General features: G+C 42.7%; 1 pseudogene; it reads right to left on the bottom strand.

Annotated features, from left to right (window-relative positions):
• Window positions 1–5,170: 5,170 nt before the first annotated feature.
• LOC139374529 (WD repeat-containing protein 25-like) overlaps window positions 5,171–13,311 on the bottom strand; it is a 34,482-nt pseudogene continuing 26,341 nt past the window's right edge.

The following is a 13,311-nucleotide window of genomic DNA, read 5'->3' as shown; positions in this document are numbered from 1 at the left end:
CTGAACTAATTAAGGCTTGCCTAAACAAAGGGGTTGAATACTTATGCAATTACTATATTTTAGTTAAGTTATTGCATATTATTATTGGTAAAAAAAAAAAAGTAGAATTAAATGTTAACTTTGACATTTTGGAGTATTTTGTGTAGCTCAATTACAAAACATTACAATTAAATCTATTTCAATCACACTTTGTGACGCAACAAAATGTGAAAAAAGTTCAAGGGGGTGTACACTTTCTTTAGGCCCTGTATGTTGTTAATAATATTTCAAACAGACCATTAATATACCAGACAGATTTTCTACTCTACAATCTTGAACATTGTCGGCAGCAGCCACATTGATCTCTAACCAAAACAAAGCACTTCTTGCTCTGACAAGTCCTCTCACTGTGGCGATTTATTTTGGGAATTAACTTCCCCCAAAACTTTATGACCGAGATACATTGTTCATGCCCTGGTCTCAGGATAACATCTGGGGGACGTGAACACCTCCAAAATACTGCTGAAGCCAGGGACAGAGAGGGCAAAGAGGCGATGCGTCCCCTCTGTGCACTGGCGTCACTGTAGCTCTTCCACCAGGCGTCCATTTTGGTTCTTTGTGTCCATTTTTGCATAGGTGACATTGTGAACAGACCTGATGATTTCCCTAAAGAGCAACAGTACTTCAATCTTAACTGCTGTACAGAAGGGTACGAGATTCTGACCCCGATAGACAGATTATTTTTGTTGTGGATGTAACATAAGAAAATATAAATATATGTCATCATTACTATTGATATTTTTATCCTGGTTAAGTTGATGCTCTTTACTTTGACCCCTGAATAAATATCCACCTGTCCTGTTCTACCTCAAACTCCGTACGACAAATTACTTTTCAAGGAACAACAGGGCAGCTGGTTGTTTGATGCATGTTTCTATATTTTTGTTGTATGTTTATTTACCTAATAAAGAGGAGTATTGGACTGACACGTTGTGATCACCTATCATAATTATACACTGAGTGTACACAACATTAAGAACACCTTCCAACTATTGAGTTGCACACCCCCCTTGCCCTCAAGAAACATCTAGTAATTATATTTACTTTTGATACGAAAGTATATTTTAAACCAAATACTTTTAGACTTCTACTCCAGCAGTATTTTACTGGGTGACTTTTGCTTTTACTTGAATCATTTTCTATTAAGGTATTTTTACTTTTACTCAAATATGACAATTGTGTACTTTTTCCACCACTGCCTTCTACCATACCCCCTTCCACTACCACACCCTTCCACTACAATACCCCATTCCACCACCATACCCCCTTCTACCACCATACCCCCTTCCACCACCATACCCCCTTCTACCACCATACCCCCTTCTACCACCATACCCCCTTCCACCACCATACCCCCTTCCACCACCATACCCCCTTCCACTACAATACCCCATTCCACCACCATACCCCCTTCTACCACCATACCCCCTTCCACCACCATACCCCCTTCCACCACCATACCCCCTTCCACTACAATACCCCCTTCCACCACCATACCACCTTCTACCACCATACCCCCTTCTACCACCATACCCCCTTCCACCACCATACCCCCTTCCACTACCACACCCCCTTCCACTACAATACCCCATTCCACCACCATACCCCCTTCTACCACCATACCCCCTTCCACCACCATACCCCCTTCCACCACCATACCCCCTTCCACCACCATACCCCCTTCCACTACCATACCCCCTTCCACTACCATACCCCCTTCCACCACCATACCCCCTTCCACTACCATACCCCCTTCCACCACCATACCCCCTTCCACCACCATACCCCCTTCCACCACCATACCCCCTTCAAAGGCACATACATTTTCTGTCTTGCACACTCACCCTCTGAATGGCACATATACACAATCCATATCTCAATTGTCTCAAGGCTTAAAAATCCATCTTTAACCTGTCTCCTCCCCTTCATCTACACTGATTGAAGTGGATTTAACAAGTGACATCAATCACCAGTAATACACCTGCAGATGTAATCAATGCCACCTGGTACAGAATCTCTGGCCTTTGGGAACATTTCTTCAGATTGACAAATTGGACTGTGACAGGCATTGACATTCCTTTGATACGTGTCTCTTTAATATTCTACCTGTAGCCGGGCGGGTAGGAGCGTTGGCCCAGTAACCGAAAGGTTGCTGGATTGAATCCCAGAGCTGACAAGGTTGTTCTGCCCCTGAACAAGGCAGTTAACCCACTGTTCCCCAGGCGCCGAAGACATGGATGTCGGTTAAGGCAGCCCCCCGCACCTCTCTGATTCCGAGCCTGGGTTAAATGTGGAAGACACATTTCAGTTGAATGCATTCAGTTGAATACATTCAGTTGTACAACTGACTAGGTATCCCCCCTTTCTTTCTCATACAAAGCTTTTTTGTTGTGTTGGAGCCAGGCGCTTTACTGGCAGGGGGGACATGACCCCAATATTAGAAACTGGCTAATTTGACTCCCTCCCCCCTAAGTAAAATCCCCACTGTAAGTGCCAGGCAACTACTGGCTTTGCACCGCATTGACTCAGCACCAAATTTTCAGTTGCGCTCGGTCACCCAGAGCTAGTTTGTGATAAAGGGAAAAAGAGCTGAGCACTGCTTGTAAGGAGAACAAAGAAACAAGCAATTTCTCCTCTTTCCCATTTCATCGGTCTGCAATGTTTTAGCTTTGGTCTGCAGTTAGTTTAGCAGCTCACACTACATGCTCTCTTTCTTTCTTTTTGTGGTGTTTGCTGAGGAGAAGTAGCTAGCTATATTCACGAGCTCTCCAATGTATAAATGTTTTTAACGTTTATAACATGTAACCATTTCATAAATGTATTCCTATGTTGTTGTGTAACTAGCGAACTATAGGTGATATTGTGTAAAAATAGTTTTATATAGTGATGCAATGCTAGGTTGTCTATTTTAGCGAGGCTAACATTAGCTAGCTAGCTAAGCTAGCACCAAACCTAGCACAGTATCTGGATCTTCCCGTTTTCTACTTCACTTTCAGATGAGCTGCACTCAGTGAGTCAGTGGTCACCCTTAGTGAAAAAGTAGCTAGTGCCCTTAATGTAGGTACCAATGCCAAAGAGGAGAAAAGACAGAAGATCTAGCTGGTCTGTCATAATATAATAGAGACAGTAGATCTAACTTGTATGTTGTAAAATAATAAAGACAGATGTAGCTGGTCTGTAGTAATATAATAGAGACAGTAGAACTAGCTGGTCTGGCATAATATAATTGACAGGACATAAGATTTCTAAAGGGGGAGTGCCGAGGACTAAGTAAATGAGTAAATGTCTACATAGCTAGCTAGCTTGCTATGTTCACATCAGGGCCTGAAACTCCCAGCGACGATTGAACATCCACTAAGAAAAGTCAGCAAAAACTTAAAAACAACATCAATGAAGAAGTCAACATACAAGTGTAAGTAAAAACTAATTCAAATAAGTTAGAAATTGTGCTACTAATGCACATGACGGTACAAACACGTCTCGTAAAAAGTATCTTTTGGAAGTTGTTGAAATAAAAGATTTTCCTTCTTCAGAATTTCCAGCTAACGTTAGTTAGCTAATTAATTAATTTTCTAGCTATCATACAGTAAGCGTATATTAATGTAAGTAGACATGCACTCATAATTGACTGTAGCGTATATAAAAGCACAGAGAGAGAGAGAGAGAGCGAGAGAGAGAGAGAGAGAGAGAGAGAGAGAGACAGAGAGAGAGACAGAGAGAGAGAGAGAGAGAAAGAGAGAGAGAGAGACAGAGAGAGAGAGAGAGAGAGAGAGAGAGAGACAGAGAGATAGAGAGAGAGAGAGATAGAGAGAGAGAGCACTGCCAGGATTGCCATTTCAGTGGTTTTCCTGCCAAATTGGGCTACTTTGAAAATTACATTGTGGGTGAAAATGTATTGGTCACGGTTTGAGGATTTTTGGGCTACTTCTAAGTTCCACTGTGGCCGGCATGGCATTTCTCTTTTATATATATTTCACTGTGACCTGCTGCTGCTGACTATCAGGCAGTGAGGCCGGCTGTTGCTGAGTGAGTGGTGTGGAGGGCCAGAGAGGTGTATGTTGAGAGAGCACTGCAGCATAGTCCACTATTGGCTGACACACATGAGTGAGAGGAGACCGAGCAGCACACACTGTGAACTTTTTACCAGTTGTAGGTAGGCTAATTCACTATTCATTACTCGCGAGTGGACATTTGAAATGGAAGGTATGGAACTCCCCTGCATGCTTCTGTTATGGGGAAAAGTCCTCATTGAAACTGACATTAAATGTGGAGAATGATACATTTGCATCTGTTGGCCATCAAGTACATCATTTATATGCCATTGTAGGCTTCTGTAGGCCAGGGTTTTCCAAACTCGGTTATTTGGATGAGCTGTGTAGTGTTGGTGGGGGGGGGGGGGGGGGGGGGACCCTGCTGCACCATCTCCATTGGGTTGAGGTCAGGTGATTGTAGAGGCCAGGTCATCTGATGCAGCACTCCATCACTCTCCTTCTTGGTCAAATAGCCCTTACACAGCCTGGAGGTGTGTAGGGTCATTGTCCTGTTGAAAAACAAATGATAGTCCCACTAAGTGCAAACCAGATGGGATGGCGTATCACTGCAGAATGCTGTGGTAGCCATGCTGGTTAAGTGTGCCTTGAATTCTAAATAAATCCCGACAGTACGATTTATTTGATTCAGTGATTGAAATTACGACCCCGTCCTCAGTAGCCTATTCCAGCAGACTATTGGGAAAAATAAGCACTTCTTACCTCGAAATACACCAAGCTATTCATGTTGAAATAATTAGTCTGTTCATTTGAACTAAGCAATCCGCTAAATCGTTCACTGCCGATGTTGAGGTAGGCCATCATTGAAAATTAGAATTTGTTCTCAACTGACTTGTCTATTAAATAAAGTTTAAATTAGATAAAACATTAAATTAAAAGGTACAGGGAGAGGATGAACAGGTTATCAGGAGAGAATTTGGAATTTGAGTTACAGAATTTGGAATTTGAGTTACAGAATTTGGAATTCCCAGTTTGGTAAAGTATGTTGCAGCACACAGATTAGAACTATAGGTTCAACTCCTCATCCTACAGCTGACTGTAGCCCAAGCGCTGTAACAAATGTTGTTGCCTCCATTCTGATTTCATTTGACTGTCATGGAGGTTGAAGAAGTGGCTGCTCTCAACAATGACACAAAGCAGACTGAACCAAGCAGGAGAAGCTGGATACCACAGATAGGAAAACAACAAATCATCACATGATATCATAACGTTTATATTTCACCCAGCAAGAATGTTAGGAAAGTTTGCTTGCCAAAGTCTTTCAGGATCCAATAACTACTTTCTCAGTTCTTAGATGAGTCTATAAGTTTCACAATGAGTTGGCAAGCACATTTCCTGAACACATTTCTGTATTGGTAGAGACCATATTGGTAGAATATACAAGTTGCTGAATATAGAGAGTAATACTGACTTGCTATGTAATTGGGTCAGTGTCTGAATAAGGCAGATAGGCTTGAGCTCGATCCATACCCGCTACTGTCTGATAATAATAATAAACTCACAAAGCCAATGCTTTTAACAGTTTACCCTTTGAAATGTTAATTCAAAAACGTGTCTTTGATCCTCTGCACTGTAACGTAGCCTGACTGCATTTTACCCACCATGCAAGATTACGGCAGCCTAAACAACAGCAGTCAAGCCCTTTGGGAGTGACATACTTAAAACCCAACATTTCCATAAAAAGCCTTTGTGTTGCCACCTTTCGCGTTGCCACCTTGCGCAGGGTTGTAGGCAAGCATACAACTTTCGTATACAACGACCACACACAGTACAACACATGACAATGAATTTAGAATCGGTTGTAAAATGGAATGAAACACTTTTATTATAGCTGTGCCAGAGGTTGATCACACCGTTCATCTACAATATGAGTGAACATCCGATACACTAATTCCTAAGTAAGCTATTTTACAATACACATACACTCCATTTGATTGAAGTTATGATATGAGCTAACCAATGGACAACTGACAGCAGTTTGATAAACAGGCAAGTCTGTTTATGGAAGCGAATGTCAGTGTGACTAAGTGACTAAGTGTCATGTTAACATCCCTTAGCAGTTTCTTCTTCCGGCAGCTCAGATAGGAAGGAAGGCTGAATGTTTGTAGTGTCTGGGTGTTATAATTAAATCCCCAAAGAAGAAAATCATCTATGAGAGCTCTCAGAGTCATTCCCCTTACCCTCTTCTGTGTCAATCGCTGCGAGATCCTGATCTCGTCACCCCAGTCACACGTAGTCACCACAGTGGGCAGCACAGGGTGCAGAGACACTCGCAGGCCTGCTGGTGTGAGTGCAGCATATTCAGCATCCGTGTGCTCTGCTGGTCGTAGAAGTGGACTGTGCCCCGTGACCAGTATGGACCCATCTGGAGAGGAAGTCACACAGCACAGCATAGGCCTCCACCTAAACCCCCACACCATTAGAAACACACTAAAATCAATTAATAGACTATACACTGAGTGTACAAAACATTAAGGACACCTGCTCTTTCCATGACATAGACTGAACATGTGAATCCAGGTGTAAGCTAGGATCCTATATTGATCTCCCTTGTTAAATCCACTTCAGTCAGTGTAGATGAAGGGGAGGAGACAGGTTAAAGAAGGAGTTTTAAGACTTGGTGCAAATCAATAAGCTGGAGACTCATCTCCCTCACTAGCTTTAAGCACCAGCTGTCAGAACAGCTCACAGATCACTGCACCTGTACATAGCCCATCTGTAAATAGCCCATCCAACTACCTCATCCCCATACTGTTATTTATTTGATTTATTTTGCTCCTTTGAACCCCAGTATCTCTACTTGCACACTCATCTTCTGCACATCTATCACTCCAGTGTTTAATTGCTAAACTGTAATTATTTTGCCGCTATGGCCTATTTATTGCCTTACCTCCCTTATCCTACCTCATTTTCACACACTGTATATAGACTTGTTCTATTGTATTATTGACTGTATGTTTGTTTATTCCATGTGTAACTCTGTATTGTTGTTTGTGTCGCACTGCTTTGCTTTATCTTGGCCAGGTCGCAGTTGTAAATGAGAACTTGTTCTCAACTGGCCTACCTGGTTAAATAAAGGTGTTCTCAACTGGCCGACCTGGTTAAATAAAGGTGTTCTCAACTGGCCTACCTGGTTAAATAAAGGTGAAATAAATTAAGTAAAAAATATTAGGAAAGTGTCTTTAATGTTTTGTACACTCAGTGTACATTGCAAATGGCCCAGGCTCACATTTTCCACTTTTAGTCGGACACTTGCAGAGCACAAAATAATTATAAATGTTGGCTATTCTTGCAAAACAAGTTTGCAATACTGAAGATCAAGATTGCGTTGAGGTTGTAATCCTGTGCTGCCTGCCTGAGATTCCCCCTTACGCTACTATGTAAAGCCATTAGACTAGCTTGTGAACAAGCCCTATATAAATCCAATCAATTATTATTACTGTGGCATTGCATGCATTTCATATACAGCACAGAGTTTACTTTATTAATGATGTCATCACATGAGAGGTTTCAAGATATAGACTTCCTATCATATTGTGAGTAATAGGCATCTCAGTGCTGTTTTGCATATAACCCGTAGTAAACTGGGAAATAACATGCATAAACAAATAAATTACATGTTTATTATGCTTATGTGTAACGAATCTCCTCTTCGTCTGAGGAAGAGTAAGAAGGATCGGACCAATATGCAGCGTGGTAAGTGTCCGTCATAATTTATTGACTGAACGCACAAAAACAAAATAACAAAGTGAAATGGAAGAAACGAAACAGTTCTGTAAGGTGACATACACTAAACAGAAAACAACAACCCACAAACAAGAGTGGGAAAACAGGCTGCCTAAGTATGGTTCTCAATCAGAGACAACGATTGACAGCTGCCTCTGATTGGGAACCATACCAGGCCAAACACATAGAAATACCAAACAAAGAACTAAAACATCGAATGCCCACCCCAACTCACGCCCTGACCAACCTAAAATAGAAACATACAAAAGGAACTAAGGTCAGGACGTGACATTATGCTTGTTTATTGTAGCTTTTTTTTACACAAAGGATCAATGTTGAAACTACACTTTAGTGACAGCTAAACATGCTTTCTTACATCGGCATGAGAGCTAGCTATAGGCTACTCACTCGTTGGACAAATATTGGCAGAAGAAACTCAGCAGGTTCTTTCAATATTCATATCACACATATCTGAATGTCACATTCTCTCTGTGACTCATTAGCGTTATTGTTTCTGGGTAACCATGTTTGTTTATAGAGTACTGTAAATGACAGGCCAAAGGAGCACTGCTATCAGCTATAGATCTGTGTGTGGAGCGTATGGATCTCTCACAGCCTAATCACCACTGACCTTGTGTCCCTCATACCGCCTCCTCTTGTCATTCTGTATGGCCGCTGTGCAGACAATAGGGCCATGTAGTTGTCATTGGTGTGCGCTACAAAGGAGTCTTCCTTGAGGTAAAGGCTGGGGCACATGTACAGCTCCTGGATTCATTCAACTGAATGGTAGAAGGTCAGAGAACATTCAACTGAATGGTAGAATGTCAGAGAACATTCAACTGAATGGTAGAAGGTCAGAGAACATTCAACTGGCTTGGCATTCATACTCAATAATACTGTATTTTCTGCCACAAAAAAAAGTGTAATTGACTTAAATAGTCAATTTGGTCCAACACTTACATACATTACAGGGAGAGGAATAATTGTGTATTATGAAAGACAAAACAAGTGAGAGCTTTAAGATAGATACTGTACATACATACTGTACATTCCATTATTACTAGTTATTTATTTGCTCCTTAATTAAAAAAATATATAATTCACCTTTATTTAACCAGGTAAGCTAGTTGGTAAGCTAACTGGGACCTGGCCAAGATAAAGCAAAGCAGTGCGACACAAACAACAACACAGAGTTACACATGGAATAAACAAGCGTACAGTCAGTAACACAATAGAAAAAAAAGAATGTCTATATACAGTGTGTGCAAATGGCGTGAGAAGGTAAGGCAATAAATAGGCCATAGTAGCAAAGTAATTACAATTTAGCAAATTAAGACTGGAGTGATAGATGAGCAGATGGTGATGTGCAAGAAGAAATACTGGTGTGCAAAAGAGCAGAAAAGTAAATAAAAACAATATGGGGATGAGGTAGGTAGATTCGGTGGGCTATTTACAGATGGGCTACATACAGCTGCAGCGATCGGTTAGCTGCTCAGATAGCTGATGTTTAAAATTAGTGAGGGAAATATAAGACTCCAGCTTCAGAAATGTTTGCAATTCGTTCCAGTCATTGGCAGCAGAGAACTGGAAGGAAAGGCGGCCAAAGCAGGTGTTGGCTTTGGGGATGACCAGTGAGATATACCTGTTGGAGCGCGTGCTACGGGTGGGTGTGGTTATCGTGACCAGTGAGCTGAGATAAGGCGGAGCTTTACCTAGCAAATACTTATAGATGACCTGAAGCCAGTGGGTCTGGCGAGGTCCAGCCGACTAGAGCATACAGGTCGCAGTGGCGGGTGGTATAAGGGGCTTTGGTGATAAAACGGATGGCACTGTCATAGACTGCATCCAGTTTGCCGAGTAGGGTATATGACATCGCCAAAGTCGGGGATCGGTAGGATAGTCAGTTTTACAAGGGTGTGTTTGGAGGCTTTGTTGTGAAATAGGAAGCCAATTCTAGATTTAATTTTGGATTGGAGATGTTTAATATGAGTCTGTAAGGAGAGTTTACAGTCTAGTCAGACACCTAGGTATTTGTAGTTGTCCACATATTCTAAGTCAGAACTGTCCAGAGTAGTGATGCTAGTCGGGCGGGCGGGTGCGGGCAGCGAACGGTTGAAACGCATGAATTTGGTTTTACTTGCTGTGACTAGGGTGGGCATTCTATGTTCCTTTTTCTATGTTTTTGTATTTCTTTGTTTTTGGCCGGGTATCGTTCTCAATCAGGGACAGCTGTCTATCGTTGTCTCTGATTGAGAACCATACTTAGGTAGCTCTTGCCCACATGGGTTTTGTGGGTAGTTGCTTTCTGTTTTGTACCTGACGGAGCTGTTTCGGTTGTTATTTTTGTTATTTTGTATTTAGTGTTCAGTTCTATTTAATAAATGACGAACACGTACCACGCTGCGCTTTGGTCCTCACCTTCTTCCACCAACGGCCGTTACATTACGAGTGTTTGAGAGCAGTTGGAGGCCACGGAAGGAGTGTTGTATGGCATTTAAGCTCGTTTGGAGGTTAGTTAACCCAGTGTCCAAAGAAGGGCCAGATGTATACAGAATGGTGTCATCTGCGTAGAGGTGGATCAGGGAATCACCAGCAGCAACAGCAAAATCGTTGATATATACAGAGAAAAGAGTCGGCCCGAGAATTGAACCCTGTGGCAGGCCACTCGATTTCGTCTCTGCGTTATATTGGCATCGAACATGTCACCCTCCCTAGGAGAGGGGGTGACCTTGATAATTTATTGTTAAAACGAGAGGCTGCCTGGATCTTTAATTTAAAGACCCTTGCTCCCTTCGGTCTCAACGTAGACTTTGATCTGAAGCCATTCTTGTGATTATTGTGACTTTGCCATTGTAATTGTTTGTAGACTTGTGTAGTTAAATGAATCTATGATGGTATGCTATCCATTTGTTGTTTGTATGCTGTTCTTTGCATGCCTTTTTAATATTTGATAATTAACCAATGATATTAGGCCACTCTTGGCCATGATTACAGACACCTGTGTCTTTTGACACTACATAAACGAGTCATCCCGCAGTGTTTGTGATTATACCCTGATGAAGACAGCTTGGCTGTCGAAACGTTGGTAATTACATTTTTGCATCTGAGCTCCTAGAGTGTGCGGCTCTCTTTAATTTTCAAACCTCCACAGAGACTGCCAGAGGTCCGGACAACAGGCCCTCCGATTTGACACACTGAACTCTGTCTGAGAAGTAGTTGGTGAGCCAGGCGAGGCACTCATTTGAGAAACCAAGGCTGTTGAGTCTGCCGATAAGAATATTGACAGAGTCGATAGCCTTGGCCAGGTCGATAAAGATGGCTGCAAAGTACTGTCTTTTATCGATGGCGGTTATAATATTATTTAGTACCTTGAGCGTGGCTGAGGTGGACCTATGACCAGCTCAAAAACTGGATTGCACAGTGGAGAAGGTAGGGTGGGATTCAAAATGGTCAGTGATCTGTTTATTAACTTGTCTTTCAAAGACTTTAGAAAGGCAGGGCAGGATGGATATAGGTCTATAACAGTTTGGGTCTAGAGTGTCACCCCCTTTGAGGAGGGGGATGACCGCGGGAGCTTTCCCATCTTTAGGGATCTCGGACGATACGAAAGAGAGGTTGAACAGACTGGTAATAGGGGTTGCAACAATGGTGGCGGATGATTTTAGAAAGAGAGGGTCCAGATTGTCTAGCCCAGCTGATTTGTACAGGTCCAGGTTTTGCAGCCCTTTCAGAACATCTGCTATCTGGATTTAGGTGAAGGAGAAGCTGGGAGGCTTGGGCAAGTAGCTGCGGGGGAGTGCGTAGCTGTTGGCCGGGGTTGGGGTAGGGTTAACCTCTACATCACCCGAGGAACAGAAGAGGAGTAGGATGAGGGTACGGCTAAAGGCTATCAAAACTGGTCGTCTAGTGCGTTGGGGACAGAGAATAAAAGGAGCAGATTTCTGGGCGTGGTAGAATAGATTCAGGGCATGGGTATGGTGGGGTGCGGGTACAGTGGAGGTAAACCCAGGCACCGAGTGATGATAAGAGAGGTTGCATCTCTGGACGGGCTAGTTATGCTGGGTGAGGTCACCGCATGTGTGGGAGGTGGGACAAAGGAGGTATCTGAGGCATGTTGAGTGGAACTAGGGGCTCCGCAATAAACTAAGACAATAATAACTATCCTAAACAACAGTGTACAAGGCATTTGACATTTGAGAGAGACATAAAGTGAGGCATAAAGCAATCACAGGTGTTGATTGGGAGAGCTAGCTAAGACAACAACGGGTAAGACAACAACAGCTAATCAGCTAAGACAACAATTACAGGTAAAATGGTGATGAATGGGCAGAGAGGGTCGGTTAACTACAGTATGTTTGCACGGACAACATGGCTGAGGTGAAACAAGCTATGTCCAAAGAACTGGGAAGGTACTAACGGAAATTGTCCAATAAGAAACGCTAATTTACATCCGTTGCAAAACATTTTGGTACAGTATGCCCTCCTGAACATGTCCGTGGTCTTACATACATGGTAGATCTGTTTGGAGACCTTAGCAATGGTTTGGAAGTCCCATGCGATGAGCGTGTGCTCCGCAGAGTCCTGGCTGACTGAGTCACTGCTGGTCACAAACTCCCTGCCCCCGGTCAGGAATAGGATGGCCAAAGTTTGCAGGATTCCTGCTCTGTACACCCTCTGAGAAGAGAATATAGGGCATAAATAGAATAAATAAAACATGCTGGTGAAGCTTGGCTCCTCTAGCAGATTTGACAATTCCATATTATCTGCAACCTGCATTGACACCTTATCTCACAGAACAAATTGCTGTTGCTTTAAAATGTACTAGCGGCTAGCCACTTGGGAACGTGCCAGTTTGAACTCATACCAAAAAGGGGTACAGTGCACCATAGAGTAGATCAGCATGCCTTGACAATGTTGTTAGCCCTATGAATTACTCTCTCTGTCTTGGTGACTGAAGAGCCACAGAGAGATCAGACCTGGGTTCAAATATCTTTCAGATTGATTGTCTGATAGAGCCTGCTTCTAGTGCCAGATGGGCAAGATTTGCACTTTTATGGCTATTCCATTGGTTCCATTGTGAAATTATTCTAAAGAAAACAAATACTGTTTGAATTCAGATCTAACAGAAATAGGCCTACAGTGCTGGGGAGAAGAGAGGGTTAATGATGCGGCTGACCTTGCAGGTATGGGCGTCCCAAGCCTTGACTTCTGCACTGTAACCCCCAGACAGGAACACTTCGGGGTCGTTGGGCTACACAGCCAAGCACATCACCTTGAACTGGTTCCCCACCTTCACGATCTGCTGTCTTGAGGAACCAAACAGAAACCGCCATAAGAGCTCCCCAGAGAACCTCTAACAAACCTCTAACAAACCTCTAGCAAACCTCTAGCAAACGTTTTACAAACAGGAGACAAGTACAGAACGTTACAGCTTTGATTAAGCATATATGAGAGAGCAAATGGACACAGCGTCATGTATAAGTATGAAACTTGAGTG

This window comes from Oncorhynchus clarkii, chromosome 19 (assembly GCF_045791955.1).
Source record: "Oncorhynchus clarkii lewisi isolate Uvic-CL-2024 chromosome 19, UVic_Ocla_1.0, whole genome shotgun sequence".
NCBI lineage: Eukaryota > Metazoa > Chordata > Actinopteri > Salmoniformes > Salmonidae > Oncorhynchus > Oncorhynchus clarkii.
This window is presented reverse-complemented; position numbering and strand designations above follow the sequence as displayed.